Source organism: Haemaphysalis longicornis, unplaced genomic scaffold, assembly GCF_048455015.1.
Source record: "Haemaphysalis longicornis isolate Haplotype H1 unplaced genomic scaffold, Haemaphysalis longicornis Haplotype H1 scaffold_2, whole genome shotgun sequence".
NCBI lineage: Eukaryota > Metazoa > Arthropoda > Arachnida > Ixodida > Ixodidae > Haemaphysalis > Haemaphysalis longicornis.
This window is the reverse complement of record NW_027526295.1, coordinates 92965325-92981272: the sequence shown is the minus strand read 5'-3', so window position 1 is coordinate 92981272 and position 15948 is coordinate 92965325. Positions and strand designations below refer to the sequence as shown.

Below are 15948 nucleotides of genomic sequence, written 5' to 3'. Positions count from 1 at the left end.
ACAAACACGCACCCGAAAATTATCTCCCGATTTCTTTGACGTGCATAGCCCGTAAATTACTGAGGCACATTATTGCATCTAACGTGTATAATAACCTCGAATCCAACAATTTTTGGTCCATCAGCATTGTTTCAGAAAAGTCCTGTCATGTGATACACAACCGTTGGAATTTACAACTCACCTACACTCTACCATGAATACTAACCAACAAACAGATTGCATTTTCCTAGATTTTTCAAAATCATTCGACCGGGTTGCTTATTTCCGCATAATTTCAAAATTATCAGCCCCTTGCCTGGATTCTTTAACTTTATCATGGATTCGGAACTTTCGGTCTATGCGCCAACAATTTACCGTGGTCAACAACTTTTCTTCACACCTGGCTGATGTTACTTCTGGAGTTCCGCAGGGCAGCGTCCTGGGCCCGTTACTGTTCCTAATCTACATAAATGACCTGCCCCTCAACATATCGTCACGGATACGACTCTTTTCTGACGATTGTATTATATATCGTACGATTACTAGCCTTAAGGACCACCTTTCCTTACATAATGAGTTAAACATAATCTACAATTGCTGTAATACATGGCAAATGTCACTTAATTTGAGTAAATTCAAAGTAATATCTTTTAGTCGGAAGCATGATAATTCACATTTTCTTTATTCCATCAACCACAGTGCAGTTTCGCAAGCCGCTTCTTATAAATATCTGGGTGTTCATCTCACACCTAATCTCTCGTGGAGTACCCACATTTTTGCCATTTGGGCGAAGGCTTCTAAATCAGTCGGTTAGCTGCGACGAAATTTAGGATGCGCACCAGCCCTTGTCCGCAAACATGCGTACGTAACTTTTATTCGTCCACAGCTAGAATTTGTGTCAGTAATATGGTATCCTCACCAAAACTACCTCATCGTCCATCTGGAATCTATTCAAAACAGAGCGGCAACATTTATTACACGCAACTATGACCATTATCTAAGCGTTACCAAAATAAAACAAGAGTGATGCCTTCAGCCGCTAGATACCCGCCGCGCTAACGCGGTATTATGCCTTTTCCATAAATACGTTGTTAGCATCAGACCTAACCCGCTTCCTCTTAACGCTCCAGCACGTACGTCACGACGCCTTCATAATAATCATAGTTTCACGGGAATTTTGTGCAAGATGTTTGCTTTCAATTTATCTGCATTGCCCTAAGCAATCATGCACTGGAACGATCTTCTTGACCGAATTCCATCCATACTAGGTTCAGATAGCTTTACTGAAAATCTGCACCGACATTTTTCTTAGTAATTTTGTAGTGACGAATTGCAATATTGTTACTGCTTATGGATGTATTCTGCTTGTATTTGAGTGCTTTGTTAAGCTTTAGACTCAAGAAAAACCATGTGCGTTTGTAATAATTGTTTGTTAGAGACGTGTATGATGTGTTTCATTTACGTCTGGGGCTGATTACCCAAATTTTATATTGTGTACTTGTTTTTTCTTCTTTTTCCAGACTTTTTTTTAATGCGCTTACAGAAATGTAACCCCCCCATACTCAATGCTCTTCAACGGGCCAGTAAGGTTAAATAAATCAATAAACAATGTCCTCCTCGGACTACGTGCAACTATTGAAGTAATTCAATTTTTTCTCTTTATTTCAGGGACTCGACATGGTGCGCAACGAATGGCTCCATTTCCATTTCATAATTCTCACCAGCCTTAATCTGTACGCCATTTTGCAACCTGTGATGGCCGCGAGCGTTCATGAAAACGATTCGCTATTTGTGGAGACAAAGCAAGGCCTAGTTAAGGGGTTCACAGGGACATCCAGAGTTGGGAAAACCGTGCGAATTTTTTACGGCATACCCTATGCTGAGCCCCCCGTTGGGAATCTGCGTTTCCAACGACCAGTAGAAAAAGAACAGTGGACTGGCGTATTAGAGGCCACCACTAAACCAAACTCGTGCGTCCAGACAGTAATTGAGCCATACGGTCCCAATACCAACCTAAGCGAAGACTGCCTAAAGCTAAACGTGTGGGCACCAGAAAACTCCCATAAGCAAGACAAATTCGCCGTACTAGTATGGATCCACGGTGGCGGTTTCTGCTCCGGCTCATCGACTCTAGATATCTATGATGCGTCCACTCTGGTTTCCGAAGAAATGGTCATTGTCGTCTCGTTGAACTATCGCGTGGCATCCCTTGGATTTCTATCGTTCGGTAATGAGCTGGTTCCTGGAAACGCAGGGCTACACGACCAACGCCTGGCAATGAAATGGTTTAAAAATAACATAAGAGCTTTCGGAGGTGATGAAAACCGCATTACTATCTTCGGTGAGAGCTCTGGCGCTGTGAGCATTGGCTTCCACCTGTTATCACCTTTCTCCCGGACCCTCTTCAAGAGAGCAATTCTTCAAAGCGGGTCTGCCTTTGCTCCTTGGGGATTTCGCGACAATGCTACTGCACGGGGATTGGCCAAGGCACTGGCCGTGGCTTTGAATTGTTCCGATGCACTAGACAATACCACACTTGAGTGCCTTCTCAATAAAGATGCGGAAGAAATTTTAAAGAATGAGAAACGCCCTAGTGGCATTCTCGAATTCATGTTTCTTCCTGTGCAAGAAGATGACTCTATCACAAACTTTACGCAAGTCCTGTCTGGCAGTGGGACTTTTAGTAATGACAAGGCTATTCTACTTGGGTCGAACGCGAATGAGGGTTCCTTCTTTCTGGAGATGTTTCTCGGACACCCCGCAATGACGGAGCCAAACGAGGTTACAGAAGAGAACTTTATCGCTGTCATCGAAGCTCTGAATCCAGGTGCTGGTGAGCCTCCGGTGGACAAGATATTGGACGTGTACGGAGGCGTCATACCCTCGTCAACCGAAGAGAAGCTTAGTGTCCTGGATGCAATCGTGAGTGACTATCATTTCACTTGTCCAGTCGTGCAATTTTCTGAACTTCTCGGCAAAGCGGATGGGAGCGTGTACCAGTACTTGTTCGCCCACCGTTCTTCACGAAATCGCTTGCCTGAGTGGACTGGAGTAACTCACGGAGAAGAGCTGGCCTTCGAATTCGGAGAACCTTTGAATGAAACACAGGAGTGGGATGAAGTGGAACGGATCCTGAGTGCTAATTTCATGCGATACTGGGCAAACTTTGCCAAAACAGGGTACGTGTAGTAAGCTTCAACAAATTTCTATGGTTGCATGACGTCTTTGCCATGAGGGCTTGATCTCCCAGCATTGTGCAGTGCGGGACTGGTCGTTCCTGCAGAATCCAGAAATCGTAGGGGAATGTGGCAATACACTAACTTTCACCGAAGTTTTAAGAGATAATTGGTTATCGTGAGGTGGTTTGGACTTTGGGCGCCCAGGCTTCATTTTAACATAACACCATCGTAACGCTGCCGAAGGTGGGCGCCCCCGGTTTGTTTTGTACAGCTTAGGCGCTTTCTCTTGCATCGGAAAGCCTCAAAACTGTTAAAATATGCTGCCAATGCTTTAAAGATGGCCCCAAAGAGTTAGAGCAAAAACGCTTGGTTGAATATTCCCGTGGCTGCAGATACACCATGATTCTCATAAAGATTTGGGAGGAGGCCGTACTACACAAAATGTGTTCAGACGAATTTGCCACCATCACGTGAGACCTAAAGAAGCACTGCAGACAAAACAAGTTTGGGTGTATTCGAAATACGGCCCCATCAGAATCCTACTGAGACAACTTTAAACGTAAACATCGCTCAACTAAGCCGTATAACTAGGAAAAACGGGAATGGCCATGCCACCCACTAGGTCATTTCCAGCAACACAACCTATGCTGCCATATGCCCAGCGGAGCGATTGGCTGAGGCCGGCGGAAGCTAACGCAAATTGGAGAGGGCTGATCAGCTTGCCCAAGGGGCTTTTGGGCTTAAATTTAAGGCACATTCTTTTTGTGGAAGTAAGAATTGTAGGATGAAAAAACAAACGGATTGCAGTCGTCTTCCATAACGACACGCATCCAGAAACCCATGTATTCATAGCAGGCGCGAGCCCTCAACTGTCTAAAACTCCACTGTAAAGTCACTAATTACGACAAGGAACAGATGGCCCAACCTGGCGTAGCCCTCTAGCGCGAGGCGCAAATGAGTTTCCCGGCGTTTTTTATGTCCGGAGCACTTTAGGGGCTCGCCTTGTCGTCGTATCTCGCTCTTCTGGATACAAGTAGCGCCACACGGCGTTCTGTCATGGCGGCTGTCGTCACAGTGTAACGCAGAGACTTCGAAAACCAAGCGGTTCATATAGTCATAAGTGTTCGACACTCGTAAACCGCGGGCACTTTTTATACATCTCCCCGTTGTATAGCGCAAAGAAAACTGTAGATACATTTCAGGAAAATATACGCAATTAACCAGCAGCGCCCTCGTTCACTTATTTAGGAACACGCTCGTTGGGTTGTTTTTTACGATAGGAAGCGAAAAAAGTAGTAGTGCAACGCCGGCATGTGGTGGAGGAAGATCAAGCACAAAAAGAACAGAACTCCGGCTGGCGCAGTTTCAGATGGGGGCGCGCAAGCACTGCGAAGGCGGGGCATTTCAATCGCATTGTGGGGAAGCAGTGAGCGGATACCAGCTCTACAGCCCGTTATGACGAATCACTGGTCTGCATTTCCGACAGCTTTTACATTGACTGGAACGGTTTTAATTTTTAGTACTTGTTCCGCATTAGCGAGAGGCGTAAACGAGTTTCCCGGTGTTGTAGTACCGTGACCACATGAGACAACTATTAGGACGACGATGACAGGAGGCGCCAGCAGCGCCAATCCCTTAGGGCCTTCTCCCCTAATATTAAAGAAACGAACATTCACGTAAATACCCAGGAAGTTGGTGCGACACTTGGCCGGGTTTGTTTAACTGATAAACTGATAAACTAAATAATTTCAGTCAAAATATTATTTATCCCGTTAAATTGTGTGTCTTTGTGACGTTGGCAATGATGTATTAAGAGCAGGGCCTTAAAACTAAGTATACCCGGCTGACCAAAGCTTCTACCAGCTCACAGGCGCCCGTTTGATTGTGGTGTTTACCGCCCACTTTCATATATGGCACTGCAATACTACTGAAGTACCGGATTTTCGTTGTCTTGTTTATCGCCCTCTTTCATTGAGGTCGCTGCAATAGTGAAGTGCCAGTCTTCTAGCCGTACTTTTACACCTGCACTGTTTTATTACGGCTCATACTAATCGTTTCCTAAAACTTGGGCTACGCCTCGACAAACATGGTCACGTATGCGAAAATGCCGCTTGTGTCAGTTGGTCGGTGCTGTTTCAAAAAAGTCCAGCGCGTCCGACGGCTGTGTTAGCGGTGTCGACCGGCAATGTGGGGCACTAACTGCTTGTGTGTTTACGTGTTCGTTCGCAACTTTAATTGTTCCCCCTACAATTCTTGCTACTATAAAAAGAATGTGCCGTACAGTTAAGGCGAAAATAGCTCGTTTGCCAAGCTTTTAAACCCCGCGTAATTTGCGCTTGCGGTCGCCGGCCTGAGCCAATCGCACAGCAGGGGGCTAACGACATTATAGGTTCTGTTGGGGGAAATGAGATAGTGGGTGGCATAGCCCTTCCTCTTTTTCATAATTCTGAAGCTTATTTGAGCGACGTTTACGTAAAAAGTGCTGTCTGTATAACTCTAACGAGGCAATCTTTCGAACGAATCAAACTTGTGTTTTGTCTGCATGGTCCCTTTAAAGCAGCCCCTCCTTGGACGTTTAAAAAGCAACGTTCCTTGTTGCTCGTACCTATATAGGCTAACTACATTAAAATATTATGGATGTAAGAATAACATAAATGTAAGTTACCGTCTGATAATACATAGAATGCGGCTATGCTTGCTTGCATCTGACAAGGGATCCAAACCAGGGAGAAAAGGGAGTGTATCAGCCACAACTTCCAAGCTGGCCTCAACGGAGCCCAGGACGTAGGGAATACCTTGTCCTCAACGAAAACCCCAGAGTCAGCCTTGCGTATCGAGCTCACTATTGCTCTTTCTGGGAGAACATACGCTACGAGTGGACGCCGCCTGCAGCAGATACCCTGTAAGTTGAACCAAACACGTATTTGTTCCTAATCGTATCCCACTTGGTAGTTCAGTAGTTGAAGGTGTCGGGTACGAAAGGGTCACGGTGCTTGAGTTGATCAACAAATACCTCTCAATCACGTAGCCGAGAGCTCGTACGCGCGAGTGAATCAGTCATCATTACATTTATATTAGGTAGGCCGGTGCAATCGCAGGGCGTGCACTTCATCCATTAATTTACGACCGCTTTTACCTGGCGTAACCAAAGTAATTCTCAGCCAAAAAGTTTTTTCTCCTGTCTTCATCGGCTGTTCCGTATTCCCTTACGTCTTGCCTCTTCCTTCTCTAGCCCTTTTGCTACTCTGTGGGCGCAAGTGTTGTTAGTACTGCGTATTATATGCTGGTGGTAACACGACATTTTTACATTTATTTCAGCTCCAATGTCTTCATTGGATTTTGTTTCCTAATCATACGGACGCATGCTAAATTCACTATAAAGTGGTGTAGACTTTGTCATAGCGATTAGAATTTTCAGGGCTTGAGGGCTTCATTATGTTGCCTCCCGAGCACGGCGTTCTAGTGGTGTACTGGGAATGTTATATACACATAAAGGAGAACACGCATATGTGGTGAAAACCGTCACGTTTTTGGCCATTACTGTTGCTGCAACTATCACAGCATCCCACCTTTTTATTTTTAAGTAAACTTCATCGCAATCTTCCCTTTGCTGCTTTTTGAAAAAAAAATGTAATGGTGGCCATGTTAGATGTGTACACCCTGACGGTAATTACGTGAACCAGGAGCGCGGTAATGCAGACGTACATTAAAAAGGCAGTTTTTACTTTGTATTTCTTGAACACTGAATTATATGCTCCGACAATCTTTCCCCTCTGCAGCACATTTGTCTCAAGATCGGCTATTTTACTCGCCGCGGTGGCTCAGTGGCTAAGACGTTGCGCTGCTGAGCACAAGGTTGCGGGTTCGATTCCCGGCCGCGGCGGCCGCTTTTCTGATGGAGGCGAAAAGCAAAAACGTGCGTGTGTAGGAGATTTCAGCGCACGTTAATGATCCCCAGGTGGTCAAAATTAATCCGGTGCCCTCCACCACGGCGCGCCTCATCGCCGGCGTTGATTTGGCGCGTTAAACCCTACAATCAATCAAGATCGGCTATTTTAAACTTCCAGAAGCATGAAACAATTTCTTTGGGGCCTTGGTTAAAGAAGAGACGTCTGAAATATATACTACTGCTGAGAATGTTCATCCAAAAACCCCTCTATTTCATTAATTGATCCTTAAAGATTAGTAAGATGGATATTTCCTAACATTTGCAATACAATTCCTTCAACGTGGCAAAATTTATTAGTTTCAGAATGTAGAATACCAGAATTAAATATAATTGGAAACAAATTTGGCGTTTTCATCCTGAGCGAAGCCAATAAGAGGATGACGGATGGAGAAAACTTTGTTAATTCGGATAATTAACGCTTGGATCATCGAAGGTATATACATGTCATTCACGGTTGTCACTAAATTAAAAAAGCATTTAAAACTTAGGCATACTTGACTCATATTGTTGCAGGGAAAAGACCCGATCACTGTTTAATAAATATGTACACTATTTACAGCACTTCTGGTGACGATATCAAACAACGGAACACAACAGCGTCCAATCCCAATGGAGCTTCTTCTTCTAGCAGCGTCCTCATTCTCATCTTCGTCATAACTGTATCCCTGACAATATTACAGGGAACCAGCACAGTAATTTTTTTAAACCCCTCCGTGGTTTTTTAGACTCCGTGGTTTGTAAAATGTGCCTGAAAATAAACGAACTTTGCTCCACACAAAAAGCTTTATCCAAGTAGTTCATTCTAATCGGAGGTTTAAAATCTACCTGTTGTAAAAGGGCTTTGAAAAAATCTAGATAAGCTTTAGAATTTTAAGACCGTAGCAAATGTGGTGGATACTTTACCCTTGGTATTTGGGGTCTTCAATGATTCAGAGTAAATAATGAACACGAACGAAAATGACTATAGCCTGAAATCGACAAGGGAATAAATTTAGCGTCTACACTTTCGCTGGTATTTGTGGGAAATTGGGTGAAAAAAAAGCCACCACAGGAGACGTAAACGATCTTTGAATGCCTAGCTAGATTGGTTGATGGGAATCAGTTCATGGTTTAATATAGAGAAACAGACACACGTCGAAAAAAGGAAGACTCCTGGACTTAGCGCTGTCTCTTCTTTATTTGTGCGTGTGTACTAGGCGCTTATGAACCAGAAAAAAAATTTTCTCTGTGCAAATATTCTCGCGCCTGTCACCACAACGGCGTAACCCTACTGGAGACAGCACGCTTGCCCAGCGATTAAGACAGTAAGCTTGTTTAGAACAGATATGGTCAACATCACCAGAGCTTTGACTGAAATGGCCTTAAGCATTACGTGCCCATGTATGTATGTATGCATATGTATGTATGTATGTATGTATGTATGTATGTATGTATGTATGTATGTATGTATGTATGTATGTATGTATGTATGTATGTATGTATGTATGAATGTATGTATGTATGTATGTATGTATGTATGTATGTATGTATGTATGTATGTATGTATGTATGTATGTATGTATGTATGTATGTATGCATGTATGTATGTATGCATGCATGTATGTATGTATGTATGTATGTATGTATGTATGTATGTATGTATGTATGTATGTATGTATGTATGTATGTATGTATGTATGTATGTATGTATGTATGTATGTATGTATGTATGTATTGAGATTATACAAGGAAAGGAAGGTAAACCAACAGGAGTAAATTGTCTCACCTAGGGGCGGACACCGGAACGCGTGCTGGTGTAGGGGAGGTGGGATAGGGAGGAAAGAGTACAATGGAATAGGTGGATAGGGTAGGGGGCTTACATGAATCACATATAACGCATAGGCAAGATTAAGAAGGGACATATATACAACGAATAGGGGAAAAAAAGGAGAAAAAACGAGTTAAACAAGACGAAAGGACAATTACATATAAACACTAGACATATAAATGAACATCAAGGTATAGGACACAATGGTGTAGCAGAAAAGACACCTGCACACACACACACGCGCAAACGCACACACACACACAGAACCGCACACGCACACGCACACACACACGCACACACACACACAACCACACACACACACACACACACACACACACACACACACACACACACAGACACACACACAGACACACACACACACACACACACACACACACACACAGGAAAGCTACGCCTGAAGCAGCACTCCACTACAACCTGGACGGTTACATGATGTTGTATCGGAGTGCAGTGTGGAGCCCAGAGGCACGCAGGTATACACCCAGGGCCTCGAGCCCTTTGTCCCACTCCCTGGCACTCGCTGGGGGCCAAAGCAGTTGCTCGATCGGCCGCACTCTTCGTTGCACATCCAGAAACTCCGCCCGCCATGCTGGAAACTTGGGACACCCGTACAGTAAGTGCGGCAGGGACTGCACGGGCGCTCGGCAGTGAGGGCACGCGGGTCTGGTCACCCGCCCCAGTCGGTGTTTCCGCTCTGCCGTCCACGCGTACCCCATGCGGAGGCGGAGGACGGCCGAGCGCAGCCAACGAGGCAGGCGTGATGCCCGCACAGGCGGCAGGCCCCCTCCGGCAGGAAGTCCGAGTCACCATCCCGAAGACACGCCATGGCCACCCGGAAGTCGCACAGCAGGGCACAGGCAAAGGCTCCATCTCCAGCAGGAGGTCCAGGCCCTGCCCAGACACCCACCAGCTCAGCGGTGGCCGAAGGTGAGGCATAGGGCAGCCGCGCCTGCCGGGTGGCATCTACCAGCATGGCGGCCGCTGCGACCGACCCCTGGTAGTGCCACCGAGCCGTCCGTGTAAACAACGGCGTGGCTGTCTAGGTCGACCCAGGCGATGCCCCATTCCAGTTGCAGTTGTCGGCAGGGGGGTGTCCGCCTCTTGCTCCGCAGACGAGGGATGTCCTGCCTAACGTCAGCTGCCAGATCAGGAGCCGGGCCTCCAGGTCCCGCATCCACGGGGGCCACCACCTCTTCGTAGAGTACGAGCATGCGCCCCATGTGTGAGCGGTGGTGGCCCCTCTGTCACTGCAGCAGTGGGCCGCCCACCTTTGCACGCCGCAGCCGGTCAGTCAATTTGGGCACGCGCCCACTGGTCAGCCGTCATCTCGAGGGTCCACGCACCCGCCTCGGCCAGTGTCTTCGTGCACGATGAGCTCTGGGGCAGGCTGAGGCAAGCGTGTACCCCCTTGCTGCAATCTTTTTCCAGCTGCCGCCAGGTTGGTTTCCGCAGGCTCACCTGCGGCAGCGCATACATGAGGAGACCCACAGCGAAGGCACTATACAGGCCTCTGCTGTATAGTTCGCTGTGAGCAGACCGTGAGCCGTCCACTGTGAGCAGACACTGTCCCGAGCCACCATCTTGTGCACTGCAGTGGTGGCCATCTGAGCCCTGGCTCAGAGCTCCTTATCTACCGGGCGGAAGTTCAGCCGGTGGTCCAGGTTGAGCCCTAGGTAGCGTACCCAGGTCCTCCACTGGAGCTCCTCGCATTGATGATCAGGTGCCGAGTCCACCCATGGGCAGCGGCGTCTGTATGCACCAGCACCCGGAATGCACCAGCATTTTGAAATGTTTTCTGTTTGGCATAAACACGCTCATGTGTTTACACTCAAGAAATGGGTAGAGAAAACCAAATCTCGTATTTTAGAAACATTGAAAACACCTACTCTGGGCACTTTTTTAATCCAGAATAATAACTATTTTTCTTAATCGTTGCCCTAGCAAAGTCTTGCAGCGGGACTTTGTATAAAGTACTCACAGGGTTTCATCACGCACAGGCTAGGAAAAAATGATTTTGTGTGGTTGGTCAATTTTACCTAGACTAAAACCGTTACCATCTCTACCTATACAAAGTCGAGGGAAACGGGAAAGCTAGATCACATCAAAAACTTTGCCAAAAATACGTCAAAATCTAATCGGGCGTTCAACCTTCACCGAAAGTGCATCCAATCGGTCCTACAACCTTTAGGGCCATCGCAAAAGAAGAACGAACCCATGCGACGATTTCTCGCGCACTACGTAAACGCATCTACGAACGACTCAAATCAGTACCGATACCTGGTTTATGAGATAAAAGTACACTATTGCGCGCCTCCTTCATGATCATTGTGTTGATTACTTTGTTTAGAAGCGTTCCTTTTTCGCGATTTTGAAGTAACGTTTTTGACACAATGGAAGCCGGGTTCCCACACGCACGGTTTGTCCGGAGATCCTATCAGAGCTTTTCGATCTACCAACCGGTCTATGACGAAATGTATTAGTTACTTCACTGGGCGCCATCCGCCTCACGGAGAAAGGTTTCGCTTTAAAAAGGCCAGTCCTAGATAGATCCACATGTAATTCAGACTACAGCAGCACATAACAAAACCAAGTGTCTAGAAACGGGTTTCCGCAGCGCTTAAGTTGCATTCTTGTTCCTGTGCGTTATTATTGCCCTGCAGTTTAAGTCGTATTAAAGTAAATCGCAGGGACATCTACAAAGTTCGCACCCGAGAAATGCCAGGACATTTGGGAACTCGTTATGGAGCACTCAAGGCGAAAGCATTAGTGTTTGTTTTGAGAATGTGGCCGTTGTAATCTTTGGTATCCTGCTCTGTTTGGGGCATTTTTATCCCCTCTCTGTTACTATAACAGAATGATTTTAAAAATCGCCTTTCTGAGCCGTATTCGTGCTCTTGAGAGAGAAAAAAGGTAAAGGAAAGGCTGGAATCTTTACCAGTCTACGGCGTAGTGTGCTACACTGCACGGGGCAAAGGGGAACAATGAGAAAAAAGAGGAAAAGAGAAAAAGAAGGGGAAAGGTACAGATATAGCGTAGTGGGGTGTGCCTAGCTACAGGACACTATAGACAAACAAGTTCAGTGAGTTCATACAAGGTAGTCTTTCGCGCTATAGTCTTCTGTGCAATTCCGTCGTTTTCAGAAAAAACAGGAGCGCTTTTATCGAACGGCCCGTAGATGACGGATCAGACCAGTGGCCCAGGATTTCCTCCTCAGAGAACGGGCGCGGAGAGTCTAACTTTCGTAGAGTCGATGAGAGTTGGCTTCGTCCCTGTGAACACCGTGGATACTCGGATAGGACATGTCGTATGGTCTCTGGTGTGTCGCAGACTTTGCAGGACTCATGCTTACTACTATATGATTGGAATTGCGTGCTCTTGAATTGCGTGAAATGAAACCGAGAACAACAATTCTTGAGAAGGAAAGATAACATCTACGTAAAGACAGGGGCGCACATACGTGGGTTCGGTCGCGCTTTCTTTTGTGGCAGCGCCGTACGTACGCCGGCTTCAGTGGACGTCGCCTGACTCTGAAATTGTCGGCCGGCCGCTAAATATCGGCGATCATATCACGAACCAAAGAGTAGTCTTACCGAAAACCAGCTTTTAAATCGGCCCGCAGAATGCACAGTGCTGAAACCTGAGTGAGGGGCCTCGGTTCACTAAGTTTTACAAGGCTTTTAAAGGTTGCTTGCACACGGTCGCATTTTGTCTATTCTTGCTTCGAATGCATATAAAAGACTTGCTTGGTTGAATACAATAGCTCCTTCATCAAAAGAATTTTCTATCAGCTCCGAAATACCATTTTTCGCCCAGGTTGTCGAGGGGCAAAGCACATTGTATAGTTCATTTTGTCACCAGCAGAGGGCGCCACTGTACGAAAAATACATGAGTGGACCAATTTTAGGGCCATTTTTTATGCATGGGGCCTATGTGGAGTTTGCCAGAACCTATATCAACTAACTCTTTTTTCACTCCAGCAGAGCCTGACTACAAGACGACGGGCTGGGTTTATATGCAGCATCTATTTTATACCCTTTTCGACGTTCCACGGCAGGGATACGAGCCTTCCGTTATCACCTTGCGTTTCTGAAGATGGGGTTTCTGAGTGAGGACTGGCTGGTGCAAGTGTCTAGCTTAAGTCAAAGGGATTTATTTCCTTGGCTGAGCGCCGCATTTTAAGGGCAGACATCTCTCATCTGCCCTGGTTGCCAACAGAGTGCGCAGTCCCTGGTTGCACGACGGCAAAGCTTGCACGGGCACATGCCGGAATTACAGGGGACCCAAAAAGAAACTCTGTGGCCTTAAAACCTGATTTGCACTATGTTTCACGTGTTGAGACGTTAACCGTCGAAGATCTTCAAGTCTCCGTTGTAGTTGTGGACACTGTGGAATATTTGCTTGGGCGTGTCCTCTACGGAATGCTGTATATAACGCCGGTGACCGTGTTAGCAGGAGCTGAAATACGGCTTGTATTTCGTAGCGCTGCCCGCGCACAGTCAGCAAATATAATTACAGCGTACTTGGGCAGTTATTCTTACTTGGGCGCCTTAGAGCAAACTACATGTTTGCCAAATGCGAGTTTGGTTCATGGGATATGGTGTGGAGCCGATTTGACGCGTCCTGGTGGTGTCGGCAAGAGTACATTTTGCGACAGATGGGACGCAAGGGCGACAGGCGATTTTAATGTCATTACTTGCAGCGAAAGAGCAGTAATTACCGGTGCGACGGACGCTGAACACTTCTGATGTAAATAGTAGACGCGTTTGGTTGATATGTTGCAGTGCGAGACGTAGTGCGTAGCTGTTATAGCGGCTTACCCTGGTGGAATGATGGCCCACCAGGGTTCTTGCAATTGTTCAGGCGAGAGGTCTGCTCCGGGAAAAACAGAGAGAGACATAAACAGGATCGCCCGCTAGGGGGCCGAAAGAATCGGACAGGCGATGCACATGCTACAGTTTTTTCACGCCTGGAAACGGGAATATTCCCCAATACAACGGCCGAGAACACCTGCAAGTGATTGTTTTCTCCGAGCGGCATCTCCGGATACCGCAGAATACCTCGTAAGGTGAGTTTGTTCCAAAGTTCACGGACTTCGTATTCCGACGTGGCCGCGGCTCCACTAGGCGTGACGAGGAGTACGGCTGTGCGATACCTACACCAACAGCCGAACGAGGATTCACACATGCGGGGTCTTGGCGTAGACTATCGTGCTACCCTCTGCGGTGTATTTCGTACCTAAAGATGTGAATGTGTGCCTCCGCATATTGTGGACATTGGCCTGTTACTGCAGCCGGTACGACTGCAGGCCGCAGGAGGAGCTGGAGGAAAAACTTTATTGTGAGCCTGGTGATGTGGGAGTGGCTCCTCAGTCCAGGAGACCATGTGACGACCTTGCTGTCTCAGCCCTGGACACCAGGAGTTTCTGTGCATCGAAGCCGGCGCTGGTCGTCAGGTTGTCCCACATCTCAGGAAGGGGAAGGGAACTGGTTAAAGGTGGGAGGACTGGGTTGTGTACGCACCCCAAGATCATGTGTATGAGGGTACATGGGTTAGGGCAGAATTTACATATGGCAGGGTATTGGGTGGGGTACATCCGATGTAGCCAAGTTGGGTGAGGAAAGTTGTTTGTTTGAAGCCTCCGGAGTATTACTTCTTTTGTTTTAGTAAGCTGTGGGTGAGGAGGGGGAAAATGTTGTCTTGATGTGCGGTAATGTTGGGTGATGTCTTGAAATGTGAGCAGGGGAACGAGACTTGGTGTTTCCTCAGAGGCCTGGGAGGAGAGTTCGCAGGCTTGTCTATGGGCAAAATTATTGCCCGTTAGTGAGGTGTGTCCCGGGGTCCACACAGTGTCGATCTTCCTGTTGGGGGCGTGTTGAGCCAGGAGGATCCACGTAGTTGAGGCCACGTAACCTGATAAAAAGCTGCGACAGACGGCTTGCAGTCTGTAATTAGAATCGTTGCGGGTGTTTGAGTGATGGCGAGGGCCACAGCGAATTCTTCCGCTGCCCAGATAGATGGGGTCTTGATTGAGGCGCAGGTGCTGATCTTGTGCTTAGTGGTTGCTATGGCTAAGTGATGGAACGGATTGGAGTAAGGGCTGGCATCTGTGTACAACACATTAGGATTCCTTCCGTAGATTTGTTCTTGGGCTTGGCTACGGGCGTGTCGACGAACGGAGTGCGAAGTGGGATGCATATTTTTGGGAAGAGGGCGGACACGAATGGATGGACGCCAATTATGGGGAAGAGGTTTTCTGTCCGTGGTCTGCGGAGTTGACATTTTGAGGTCCTGTAAAAGTGCCAGCCCTGTTGGTGTTTGAGTTAGGCGGAGACGTTGACTCGAAAGATGCCCTTCGATGAGTTCCGTGACAGAGTTGTGAATTCCTAATTGGAGCAGTTTAGTTGTCGCAGTGGACATAGGAAGATTAAGAGCTTTCTTTATAGCTTTGCGGATGAGGCGATCAATGGCTTCCGTGTCAGTATTGCTGAGAGTTAGGTATGGGGCGATGTAGATGACCCGTGATATGAGGAAGGTGCAGACAAGGCGGAGAAGGTCTTCCTCCTTCATGCCGCGATGTCGATTAGAGATTCGGCGAAGCATGTGTGTAACTTGAGTAAATACTGTGGTGAGCTTGAATAATGTCTGATCGTTACGTGTATTGGCCTGGATTGTAACACCAAGTATTTTGAGTGAAGGTCTGGGATGTATAAGCTGACCATCGAGAGTAATTTGAACTGATTCTTTATTGAATGCAGGGGGGCTTTCCTGTACAATATTGAGGTCAAATCTTTGAGGGGAACACCGAAGGCCAATTGATGAGGCATATTGTTTTACAGTGTCAGTGGGTTTTTGAGGGGTATCTTGAATTTCACCTAAAGAACCCTTGTCAGTCCAAATGGTAATGTCATACGCATACAATGCGTGATGAACACGGGGAATTGCTTTAAGCTGACGAGGGAGGTCTAGGAGAGCAATATTAAAAAGCAAAGGTGAAAGAACAGAACCTTGAGGAG

General features: G+C 46.8%; 1 pseudogene; it reads left to right on the top strand.

Annotated features, from left to right (window-relative positions):
* Positions 1 to 1656: 1656 nt before the first annotated feature.
* LOC144168164 (acetylcholinesterase pseudogene) lies at positions 1657 to 3168 on the top strand (annotated as a pseudogene).
* The last annotated feature ends 12780 nt before the right edge of the window (positions 3169 to 15948 follow it).